This window comes from Eptatretus burgeri, chromosome 5, assembly GCF_056783735.1.
Source record: "Eptatretus burgeri isolate ZD-2024b chromosome 5, Ebu_testis_v1, whole genome shotgun sequence".
Lineage (NCBI taxonomy): Eukaryota > Metazoa > Chordata > Myxini > Myxiniformes > Myxinidae > Eptatretus > Eptatretus burgeri.
Genome location: NC_140965.1, coordinates 82,723,934 through 82,735,954, shown reverse-complemented (window position 1 = coordinate 82,735,954; position 12,021 = coordinate 82,723,934).

Below are 12,021 nucleotides of genomic sequence, written 5' to 3'. Positions count from 1 at the left end.
CCTCACAGAACCTCACAAGCCCCTCATAGAACCTCACAAACATTTCACAAACGCCTCACAGAACCTCACAAACTCCTCACAGAACTTCACGAACTCCTCACAGACGCCTCACAATCCCCTCATGGAACCTCACAAACACTTCACATCCCCTTACAGATGCCTCACAATCCCCTCATAGAACCTCACAAACACTTCACAATCCCCTCACAGATGCCTCACAATCCCCTCATAGAACCTCACAAACATTTCACAAACATTTCACAAACATTTCACAAACACTTCACAATCCCCTCACAGATGCCTCACAATCCCCTCATAGAACCTCACAAACATTTCACAAACACTTCACAATCCCCTCACAATTCTCTCAGAACCTCACAAACACTTCACAATCCCCTCACAAACACCTCACAATCTCCGCACAAACACCTCACAATCCCCTCACAAACACTTCACAATCCCCTCACAAACACTTCACAATCCCCTCACAAACACTTCACAATCTCCTCACAATCCCCTGAAAAACACTTCACAATCCCCTCACAATTCTCTCACAGAACCTCACAAACACTTCACAATCGCCTCACAAACACCTCACAATCCCCTCACAAACACTTCACAATCCCCTCACAAACACTTCACAATCGCCTCACAAACACCTCACAATCCCCTCACAAACACCTCACAATACCCCACAAACACTTCACAATCTCCTCACAAACACCTCAAAAACACTTCACAATCCCCTCACAATCCCCCCACAAACACTTCACAATCCCCTCACAATTCTCTCACAGAACCTCACACACACTTCACAATCGCCTCACAAACACTTCACAATCGCCTCACAAACACTTCACAATCCCCTCACAAACACTTCGCAATCCCCTCACAAACACCCCACAATCCCCGCACAAACACCTCACAATCCCCTCACAAACACTTCACAATCTCCTCACAAACACCTCAAAAACACTTCACAATCCCCTCACAAACACTTCACAATCCCCTCACAATCCCCTCACAAACACCTCACAATCCCCCCACAAACACCTCACAATCCCCCACAAACACTTCACAATCCCCTCACAAACACCTCACAATCCCCCACAAACACTTCACAATCCCCTCACAATCCCCCACAAACACCTCACAATCCCCCCACAAACACCTCACAATCCCCCACAAACACCTCACAATCCCCCACAAACACCTCACAATCCCCCACAAACACCTCACAATCCCCCCACAAACACCTCACAATCCCCTCACAAACACCTCACAATTCTCTCACAATTCCCTCACAATCCCCTCACAATCCCCTCACAATCCCCTCACAAACACCTCACAATTCTCTCACAAACACCTCACAATCCCCTCACAAACACTTCACAATCTCCTCACAATCTCCTCACAATCTCCTCACAAACACTTCACAATCTCCTCACAAACACCACAAAAACACAACACAATCCCCACACAATCCCCGCACAAACACGTCACAACCGCCTCACAATCCCCTCACAAACACCTCACAATCCCACCACAAACACCTCACAATCCCCCCACAAACACCTCACAATCCCCTCACAAACACCTCACAATCCCCTCACAAACACCTCACAATTCTCTCACAATTCCCTCACAATCCCCTCACAAACACCTCACAATTCTCTCACAATTCCCTCACAATCTCCTCACAAACACTTCACAATCCCCTCACAGAACTTGTACCCTTTATTGAATAATCGTGTGAATCACAACATTCGGGGCTCAGTAATCATTAGAATGTGTAATGAACACACTCATCCATGAGGGGGATTCTGATTAATGGCGAACTCTGTGTATAAACGTCCAACCAACGTGTCACTGAGTAATCGACGGTTATCGTTTTTAATATTACTCCTCTTGGACTCTTGGAGCAGTCTTGCTCGAACTAAGCTATAAACTGCCATCCTGGTGTTCACCAGACACGGGAGGCGACAACGTGCGTCCCGTCCCTCGGAATGACGTCATACTGGGCGTCCAGTCTGGTCCTACGGTTTCTTTCACGTGCACTTGGCAAATTATCTCCGGCATTCAGGATTTTTTTTTTTTACTAAGTCCTGCTCTAACCTACAGGGGGCACTGCATCACCAAGCATAGTCGTGCTCCCAGCAACGATGCAACCCGCAGTCACGTGCTGTACACAAAAGAGTAAACCGGTTTTACAAAGGTCACTTTGTCATTTGTTATTATTCAAGTTCGCTTCAAGAAAAAGACGCTGGAAGGTCGATCTTTTATTTGGTGGGTTTTTTTTACCAAGGTCTTCGCATGACGTACATGTTCACCTTGTGAGTCACTGTTTAACCTGGCAACAATGTGTGTTCGTGCATTCCCAAATACACACAATCAGCATCCACGTATGCATATTCACTCTCTCACTCTCTCACTCTCACACTCTCTCTCTCTCTCTCACACTCTCTCTCTCTCTCTCTCTCTCTCTCTCTCTCTCTCTTCTCTCTCTCTCTCTCACTCTCACTCACACTCTCTCTCTCTCACTCCCTCTCTCTCACACTCTCTGTCTCACACTCTCTCTCTCACTCTCACACTCTCTCTCTCACACTCTCTCTCTCTCCCTGCCCCATATCTCTCTCTCTCTCTCTCTCTCTCTCTCTCTCTCTCTCTCTCTCTCTCTCTCTCTCTCTCTCTCTCTCTCTCTCTCTCTCTCTCTCTCTCTCTCTCTCTCTCTCTCTCTCTCTCACTCTCTCTCTCTCTCTCTCTCTCTCTCTCTCTCTCTCTCTCTCTCTCTCACTCTCTCTCTCTCTCTCTCTCTCTCTCTCTCTCTCTCTCTCTCTCTCTCTCTCTCTCTCTCTCTCTCTCTCTCTCTCTCTCTCTCTCTCTCTCTCTCTCACACCCTCTCTCACTCTCGACCCAACATGCTAGTGCTTGGAATGGTTTCGTGCAATTCCTGAGAAAAGTTTTTCACTGCTCATCGAGGGTTAAATGATGACTCACCGAAATCGTGACTCGGTCTCCAGCCATTACAGATCTACTTTATTTACTCGGTACTAGGACCGTGGTCACGCCTTTGACTGTTCAGTCACAGCGTGAAAGGCTGACGTCATCAGCTTTCATAGAACTACTCGATCTATATAGTGTCAGCCATTTGAAGTTCTGCTTCTGTAAGCCTGAAAATAGCGACAGCCTCACTGAACTGGCTTTGTAGAATATATTTATTTGCGTTCACACGTTAAAAAATTAGATATCTGCGATCACCGTGGGTAAGCCTTCCCCGACGACCACGATCCCACGATGGCCATATTCTTTTTCGACCGCATTATGACCTTGACCTTCAATATTTAGGTATAGAGTGTAAATTAATAAAATGTGTCCCCATGTACAATGTATCCATAAAACTCAACATCATTATTCAAGTTATGATGAAAAAAAGGTGTTTTGTGTTAATTAGGTCACAATCCTTTAAAGGTCGGTCAAGGCCACAGATCAAATATCAGGTGCACAACTTCAGTGCAGGCACACGATTATGATGTAAGAACATGTTGGATTGACAAGCGATTTTTGAGATTCTGTGTTGGCCAAATTGAGTGACAGGTGTACCTTGTTGAATATCCTCGATACGACACACACACACACACACACACACACACACACACACACACACACACACACACACACACACACACACACACACACACACACACACACACACACACACACACACCCTTCCAAAATCCCTCCTTAAAAAAAACACCATGAACCGATTTCAAGGTTTATCAATTCTGTTGTCTCGTGCCACTCTCTAGTCTTTCAAGAGTGGTGCCCATCGTCACCTTCTGCCTTCTCCCATACCCATATCTCTCCAGTACCCCCCCCTACCCCCGTTGACCCCACCCCTCTCACGTCTGCCATTCATCCACTCACTTGCAATGTTTTTGTCTCCTTGTTCCCCTTTGATCTGTTGTCAGTTTGTGAACCTGATCCCTTTGTCCTTTTAACTCCTCCATGAACCGAGATGTTTGTGTAACTTAAGGAAATTAATTAAATTTATTCAAGAAACCACTTTATATCATAATTTAACATGCACGGGTAATTATCTTCAGTACGTGTCTCTTGATTATGTCCGAAAATACATTTTTGAGTGTACAGGGAAGGCCACAAAATGTAGCAGTGTGGCCCAAGTGTTGCACGAATTGGATGGCCAGGTTTGACGTTCTGACGAAGGTTATTCATGCAGGATTTTGTAATTTGTTGAGGGTGTCGAAGATAACTCACCTACTCTTCACAAAACACGCACCGTGGGATTTTTTTTAATGTCGCCCAGCTAATACTAGCGCAATGGACATCCATCTGCAAAACAAAGGACAGCCTTGATATGCCCCAGGAGTATATGAATATTCATGAGGAGTATATTTATCCTCAGATACTTTAATGTTCAGAAGCAGACAGTGCGTACACCTTCATACTCTCTCATTTTGCTATCCTTGAATCTTGATGTTGTCTCTAAGTATTTAAATATATAATCACAAGCATGTTATCCATCCTGACATTTGTCTGCAAATCTATTGGATTAAATAGGAATGCTCATGCTGAAAGATTTTAGTAAGTGAGTGAGTGAAGAGAGTAGAAGGGAGGAGGGAGGAGACGAGAGAGACAGGGTGAGGAGAAGGGGCAAGAGAGAGAGAGAGAGAGAGAGAGAGAGAGAGAGAGAGAGAGAGAGAGAGAGAGAGAGAGAGAGAGAGAGAGAGAGAGAGAGAGAGGAGGGGGCAAGAGAGAGAGTGAGGAGGGGGATCAAGAGAGAGAGAGGGGGAGGATGGGGGATGAGAGAGAGAGAGTGAGGAGGGGGACGAGAGAGAGAGAGTGAGGAGGGGGGACGAGAGAGAGGGAGAGAGTGAGGAGGGGGACGAGAGAGAGGAGGGGAGGAGAGAGAGAGTGAGGGGAGAGAGAGTAAGGGGAGAGAGTGAGGAGGGAGAGAGAGGGAGGGGAGAGAGGGAGAGGTGGAGGGAGAGGTGGAGGGAGAGAGAGAAAGAGAGAGGGGAGAGAGAGAGAGAGGGGGAGAGAAAGAGGGAGAGAGAGGGGGGAGAGAGAGGGGGAGAGAAAGAGGGAGAGAGAGGGGGAGAGAGAGAGGGGGAGAGAGAAAGGGGGGCGAGAGAAAGGGGGGAAAGAGAGAGAGAGAGAGACGAGAGAGACGAGAGAGACGAGAGAGACGAGAGAGACGAGAGAGACGAGAGAGACGAGACGAGACGAGACGAGACGAGACGAGACGAGACGAGACGAGACGAGACGAGACGAGACGAGACGAGACGAGACGACAGAGAGAGAGAGAGAGGGAGAGAGAGAGAGAGAGAGAGAGAGAGAGAGAGAGAGAGAGAGAGAGAGAGAGAGAGAGAGAGAGAGAGAGAGAGAGAGAGAGAGAGAGAGAGAGAGAGAGAGAGAGAGAGAGAGAGAGAGAGAGAGAGAGAGAGAGAGAGAGAGAGAGAGAGAGAGAGAGAGAGAGAGAGAGAGAGAGAGAGAGAGAGAGAGAGAGAGAGAGAGAGAGAGAGAGAGAGAGAGAGAGAGAGAGAGAGAGAGAGAGAGAGAGAGAGAGAGAGAGAGAGAGAGAGAGAGAGAGAGAGAGAGAGAGAGAGAGAGAGAGAGAGAGAGAGAGAGAGAGAGAGAGAGAGAGAGAGAGAGAGAGAGAGAGAGAGAGAGAGAGAGAGAGAGAGAGAGAGAGAGAGAGAGAGAGAGAGAGAGAGAGAGAGAGAGAGAGAGAGAGAGAGAGAGAGAGAGAGAGAGAGAGAGAGAGAGAGAGAGAGAGAGAGAGAGAGAGAGAGAGAGAGAGAGAGAGAGAGAGAGAGAGAGAGAGAGAGAGAGAGAGAGAGAGAGAGAGAGAGAGAGAGAGAGAGAGAGAGAGAGAGAGAGAGAGGGGAGGTGGAGAGAGAGAGAGAGAGAGAGAGAGAGAGAGAGAGAGAGAGAGAGAGAGAGAGAGAGAGAGAGAGAGAGAGAGAGAGAGAGAGAGAGAGAGAGAGAGAGAGAGAGAGAGAGAGAGAGAGAGAGAGAGAGAGAGAGAGAGAGAGAGAGAGAGAGAGAGAGAGAGAGAGAGAGAGAGAGAGAGAGAGAGAGAGAGAGAGAGAGAGAGAGAGAGAGAGAGAGAGAGAGAGAGAGAGAGAGAGAGAGAGAGAGAGAGAGAGAGAGAGAGAGAGAGAGAGAGAGAGAGAGAGAGAGAGAGAGAGAGAGAGAGAGAGAGAGAGAGAGAGAGAGAGAGAGAGAGAGAGAGAGAGAGAGAGAGAGAGAGAGAGAGAGAGAGACAGGTGGGGGGGGGGGGGAGAGACAGGTGGGGGGGAGAGAGAGAGAGGGGGAGAGATCAGTCTAATTACTGACTGCAGTACATACTGAATGCAACCCAAAAACCTTGAGTCACTTTCACCATTGTTTTGAGGGAATTTCAACAAACGAATTATAAAAACAACATTGCATTAATTTCGACGTTTCAAGGAGCTGCACATAAACATTAATCTTTATAAACAGCTGCATGTGCCAGGTGGATAAAAATTGGATCAATAACACTGGGGAACAAAGTTTTTGTTGCATTGATACCAGCACTTGATCTTACCTAATTTGAGTGTGCTGAATTCAAATCTGAAGTTAGTTTCTCTCTGGAAGCTCTCGATTTTTTTCAATCCACCATTATCAACATTTATTTGGTAAGTTACAATTTGAATTAAAAGCAAATTTAAATTAACATATATTTCGAAATAAAGACGATAGGTGATTCAGAACAATTGATAAGGATGGAATGCAAAGTTCAAATAGGTCCTATTCAGGCAAGAATTTGCACTTGCAGCTCTTGCTTTTGTGGACTTCCACAGGGCAATCTCGTTTGATGCTCCAGCAGTAGTCTGCCATCATATTTTTGCCCCATCGCCCTTGGTAGCGCTCTTCCATCGTCATGAGGTCCTGATGGAAGCGCTCTCCCTGTTCCTCACTTACAGCCCCAAGGTTCTCAGGAAATTGATCAAGGTGACAATTCAGGAAATGGAGCTTGACACTCATGTTGCACCCAAGATCGTGAAAAGCCAACAGCATTCTAGTAACCTGAAACTCATAGTTATCTGCCTTTTTGTTACCAAGAAAGTTTTGTATAACTGTGACAAAAGACAGCCACGCTGTCTTCAACTTGTCATTCATCTTCCTTACAAATTCCTCATCACGTACAAGGGCACAAATTTGACATCCATCGAACACACCTGCTTTTATCTTCTCGAAAGACAAAGCAGGAAAAGCAGAAACTATATGTTGGAAACATTCACCATCAGTACTCAATGCCTTCACGAGCTGTTTCATCAAGCCGAGCTTGATATGGAGTGGGGGAAAAATGATCTTCTCTCGGCTGACGATTGGGTCATTCACAATGTTTGGCATGCCTGCTTCCAGAGTTTCACGGATGAGCCACTCCTTCTGGATCCAGTGTTTCTCTCGAGCTCGGCTGTCCCACATGCAGAGATGGCATGGAAACTTTGTGAAGCCTTTCTGTTGACCAAGGAGAACGTTGACCATTTTCAGGTCTACACATATGATCCAGTTGTGCTCGTGATATTTGAGTAAGTCAATGACAATTTTTATGCCATTATCTTCTTCTCGCAAATGCACTGAGTGACCAACTGGAACCGCTCCATAAACATTGCCATTGTGCAAGAGAATACACTTGAGGCTGCGCTTAGAGGTATCCAGAAATAATCGCCATTCTGTTGGATTATACGAAGTTACACCTAATTGCCTGAGAAGACCTGGGATATCGTGGCAGTAAACAAACTGCTCGTCTTCTGAGAAAAAGGCAACAAATATCTGTTCCCGCTTTCGGAAATATGAAACATTTGCAGAGTGGTCAAGTAGATTTTGTTCTTGCAGCCTGGAGGCTAATACCTCAGCTGCTTTCTTGGAGAGCCCCAAATCACGCACTAAGTCATTCAATTCCGGTTGGCGAAACTGCTGAGGGGCTGATGACTGTTTGGTATCAGATGAGGAGGCTTCGGATTCTGAAACCATTTATTGAAGCCCGTCATCACGAGCCTCATGCTCTTGCTGATCATGTTCACTGCCTTCATCTTCAGATAAGACAAAACCATTAAAGACTGGAACAGGGAGTTCCTCAGAGTGAGGAGTAGGTCGAATTGCTGAGGGAATACAGGGATAGGAGATATTTTGCCGGTTTTTGTTGCCGACACCCTTTGTGTTGACCAGGCAAAAATAGCAGTCAGTTACGTGGTCCTTGGGTTCTCGCCAAACCATGGGAACTCCAAAAGGCGGACCCTTTCGTTTTCCTTTTGTCCAGTCACGAAGCATTTCCTTACAATTATGACATACCATATGAGGAGCCCATTTGTTGTCTTGGTCACCAAGAAGAACATCAAAATAGGCTTTATAGGCACGCCTTACAAACGATGTTATATTGCACTTTTGATGAAGTAGTGTGTAGCAGCCACATACATAACAGAATGCATCAGGATTATTTACACATTTATGTCTTATTGAAGAAGCCATGATCAGATCTGAAACAAAGAAAAACATAAAGTTAAAGAATATATGTCAATAAAGATAAATAAATATCAATAAAGATAAAAAAAATTGATGTCAAATAAATCGTGAGCAAATAGTTAGCAGCAAAACGAATACGGTCGATAGTTATTTAGCAGTTTAGGCATCGTATATTTCCACTAAAGTCCGAAATCGCACCCCTAGATCTCAAGTTATCCTGAGTGCAAATAGCAATGGGTGTCCTTTTTCGCGAAAATGGGAAGTTTCAAATTGCATGAAAATGAGAGCATGTAGAGGAAAACCGATTTCAGATTTGAAATCAGCGTTGAAAATATACATAGAATAAGTTAAAAAATCTCATGCAACAGATAATAAGAAAAAAATTGTTCCCCAGTGTATAATTTAGAAAACACGCTAATACGGCAAACGGCTCGGGAATCGGGTGTTATCAAATATATTTTGCTTCAAACCCACAAATAGAAACATATCACCTTTATAAAGCAAACCCGATAACCAATTGCTTCAGAAACAGTAACGAGGACAAAGGAAAACCTCAACAATTCCATAAGGTATGGGAAGAAACTTTGCCATCACAGCACCTGTAACTGGTATGGCATGCCCACACACCCGCAGAGTCTGTTGAGATCCAATTCTACCCATGTGTACCATATCTGTGTGTGCTGTATATGTACCTCTACCTTGTAGTAACTATCGACTGTATATCCCGATCGGGACACAAACCGTGCCACTAGATAAGTGGCTTAAGCACTCAAGCAAGCCCTCCAACGGAACACCTGGCTTAAGGCCCAGTCACACCTTGACGTTTTAGCCAGCAATGGCAACGTATTAAAATGTATGTAAAACGCTGCCTTATGTTGAACTTTTGATGTTTTTTTTTTTTAAGATCCGGACGTATTCATAACGACTTGGTCTTATGCAGAACATCTTAGTAACGGACACAGAACGTTTCATTGTGTTATAGATAACTTATACCAACAAATGCTGAACCTGTTGTCGGCCTTCACATCCTATGCCCAACAATAGTCTAACTTAGGCATAGCGCGCTGCACGCATCGCCGACAATGACGTGGCGTAGGTTATGAAAAGGCTGCCGCGCAACGATTCAAATCGTAACCGCCGCAGAAATGGAAGTGTCAACATCGCAGTCACAACTTGGCGATCTTGCCAGCATATGCCAACCTCTGAAAAATGCGTCTAAAATACTGGTGCACGTCGAATACGGTATGGGTAAGTTTGGTATACGTGAATAGAACGCTAAAGTACGCTATCATACGTCGTATTAAATGGAGTACGTCTTGTAATTTTAAACATGTTGAAAATTTTACGATGTACTTGCCGTATGACACATGCTCCGCATGCGATGGGAATAAGTTGTACGCACGATATGCGATCGTTGACACACATCGACACACGTTACTTGAAAGGTGCTCATAAGTCGAAACACGTCAAGGTAATGGTTAGCGTCACTGTTCCAGACTCCCGGTTTTTTTTTTTCTTCGGTATGATGGTGTTCAGTGTACAGTGCGGTTATGATTTAAATCGTTGAACGGCAGCCTATTAATTATATTATATTATAACCGCACTAGAAATCGAAGTGTCAAAATTACCATCATACCGAAGGAAGGAAGAAAAAATAAAACCAAAAAAAAAAAAAAAAAAAAAAAATAATTGGGGAGTCTGGAACACTGATGCTAACCATTACCTTGATGTGTTTCGACTTATGAGCACCTTACAAATAATGTGTGTCGATGTGTGTCACCGATCGCATAACGTGAGTACAACACGTAACTCAGAGGTTAGAAATAAGTTTCAGGTACGCTAAACATTACCTCGACGTGTTTCGACTTATGAGTACCTTACAAGTAACGTTTGTCGATGTGTGTCACCGATCGCGTAACGTGAGTACAACACGTTACTCATAGGTTAGAAATAAGTTTCGGGTACGCTAAACATTACCTTGACGTGTTTCGACTTATGAGTACCTTACAAGTAACGTGTGTCGATGTGTATCAACGATTGCGTGACGTGAGTACAACACGTAACTCAGAGGTTAGAAATAAGTTTCAGGTACGCTAAACATTACCTCGACGTGTTTCGACTTATGAGTACCTTACAAGTAACGTTTGTCGATGTGTGTCACCGATCGCGTAACGTGAGTACAACACGTTACTCGTAGGTTAGAAATAAGTTTCGGGTATGCTAAACATTACCTCGACGTGTTTCGACTTATGAGTAACTTACAAGTAACGTGTGTCGACGTGTGTCAACGATTGCGTGACGTGCCTACAACTTATGGCCAGCGTTATGCGGAACGTGTGAGTCATACGCTGGCATAAGTCTTAAAATTTCAAGCATGGAAAATTTGAGGACAACCGAAAAGTACAACGTTTAAAGCCAGCGTACAACGACGTATGGCAGTGTTTTTCAGCGTGCTCTCAATGTTATCAAACTTACCAATAACGTATTCGACGTGTACCAGCGTTTTACACAAATTTTCCAAAAATCGGCATAAGCTGGCTAAAACATTAAGGTGTGACTGAGCCTTTGGCAACCGATTACCAATTGCCATCGATAATTCCATGCACCCGGAAACACTCAAGCAATGTCAGAATTGGACAAATGAACACTTTTTTAGCATCAGAACTGCTGCTAAGTTCAATTGTGGAGCTCAATTCAGCATAGTTTAAGAGATTCTTGAGGTTATGGCATGTGCAGAAATGAAATAAAGCCACAAACACTGGCGCCTATAAGCTTTTTTTTAATCGTCCACAAACATCTATAAGCCGGGCGTTTATAAGCTTTGCAATGTATCCAGCGATTCATAGGTATCAATAATATGAGTGAGGAGAATGGAAAAAATACTTTATTGTTCAGAAATTGTGCCGGCCTGTTCCAAGTCAAAGCATGGTGGCTTCAGACCCCATCAAGGTAACCCAGGAATCACGTTAAGACCCCATCGAGAGTTAGGTGACCAAGGGTGAGCCTTGATAAAGTATAATTACACTGGTCAACAATTTTTTACTTTCTGAATGTTGTCTAGATTTCTACAAGTGATTTAGGGTATTCTGGCACTGCTGAATCAGGAAATGGCATCCGTTTCTCTCCATCAGGTCAGGTTTTTGTGCTAAGTTGATTTGAAAAAATCAGATCTTGTGACAAAATCAATTACATTTTTGTGGCATTATCAGCTGATTTTTGTCAACACATATCATCCTAAACATGTTTTTAAGAAAAAAAATGTTTTGCCAACAACATTTATTGATTACATGATAGAAACATCGATTACTGTCATCTGAATGGTGGGCATTGATAAAGGTAAGTACAAGTAAATTGCATGTTGCGTCACCACTGTTCAAACTTCAGGGCTTGAACTTCCGTTTCTTCGAACTCCTGGAATGTTCAGCGGCAGGGAGGTCTCTCTTCAGATTCCAACAGTAGTCAGCCATCATGACTGCGTCCCAGCGACCCTGATAACTGGTCTCCATC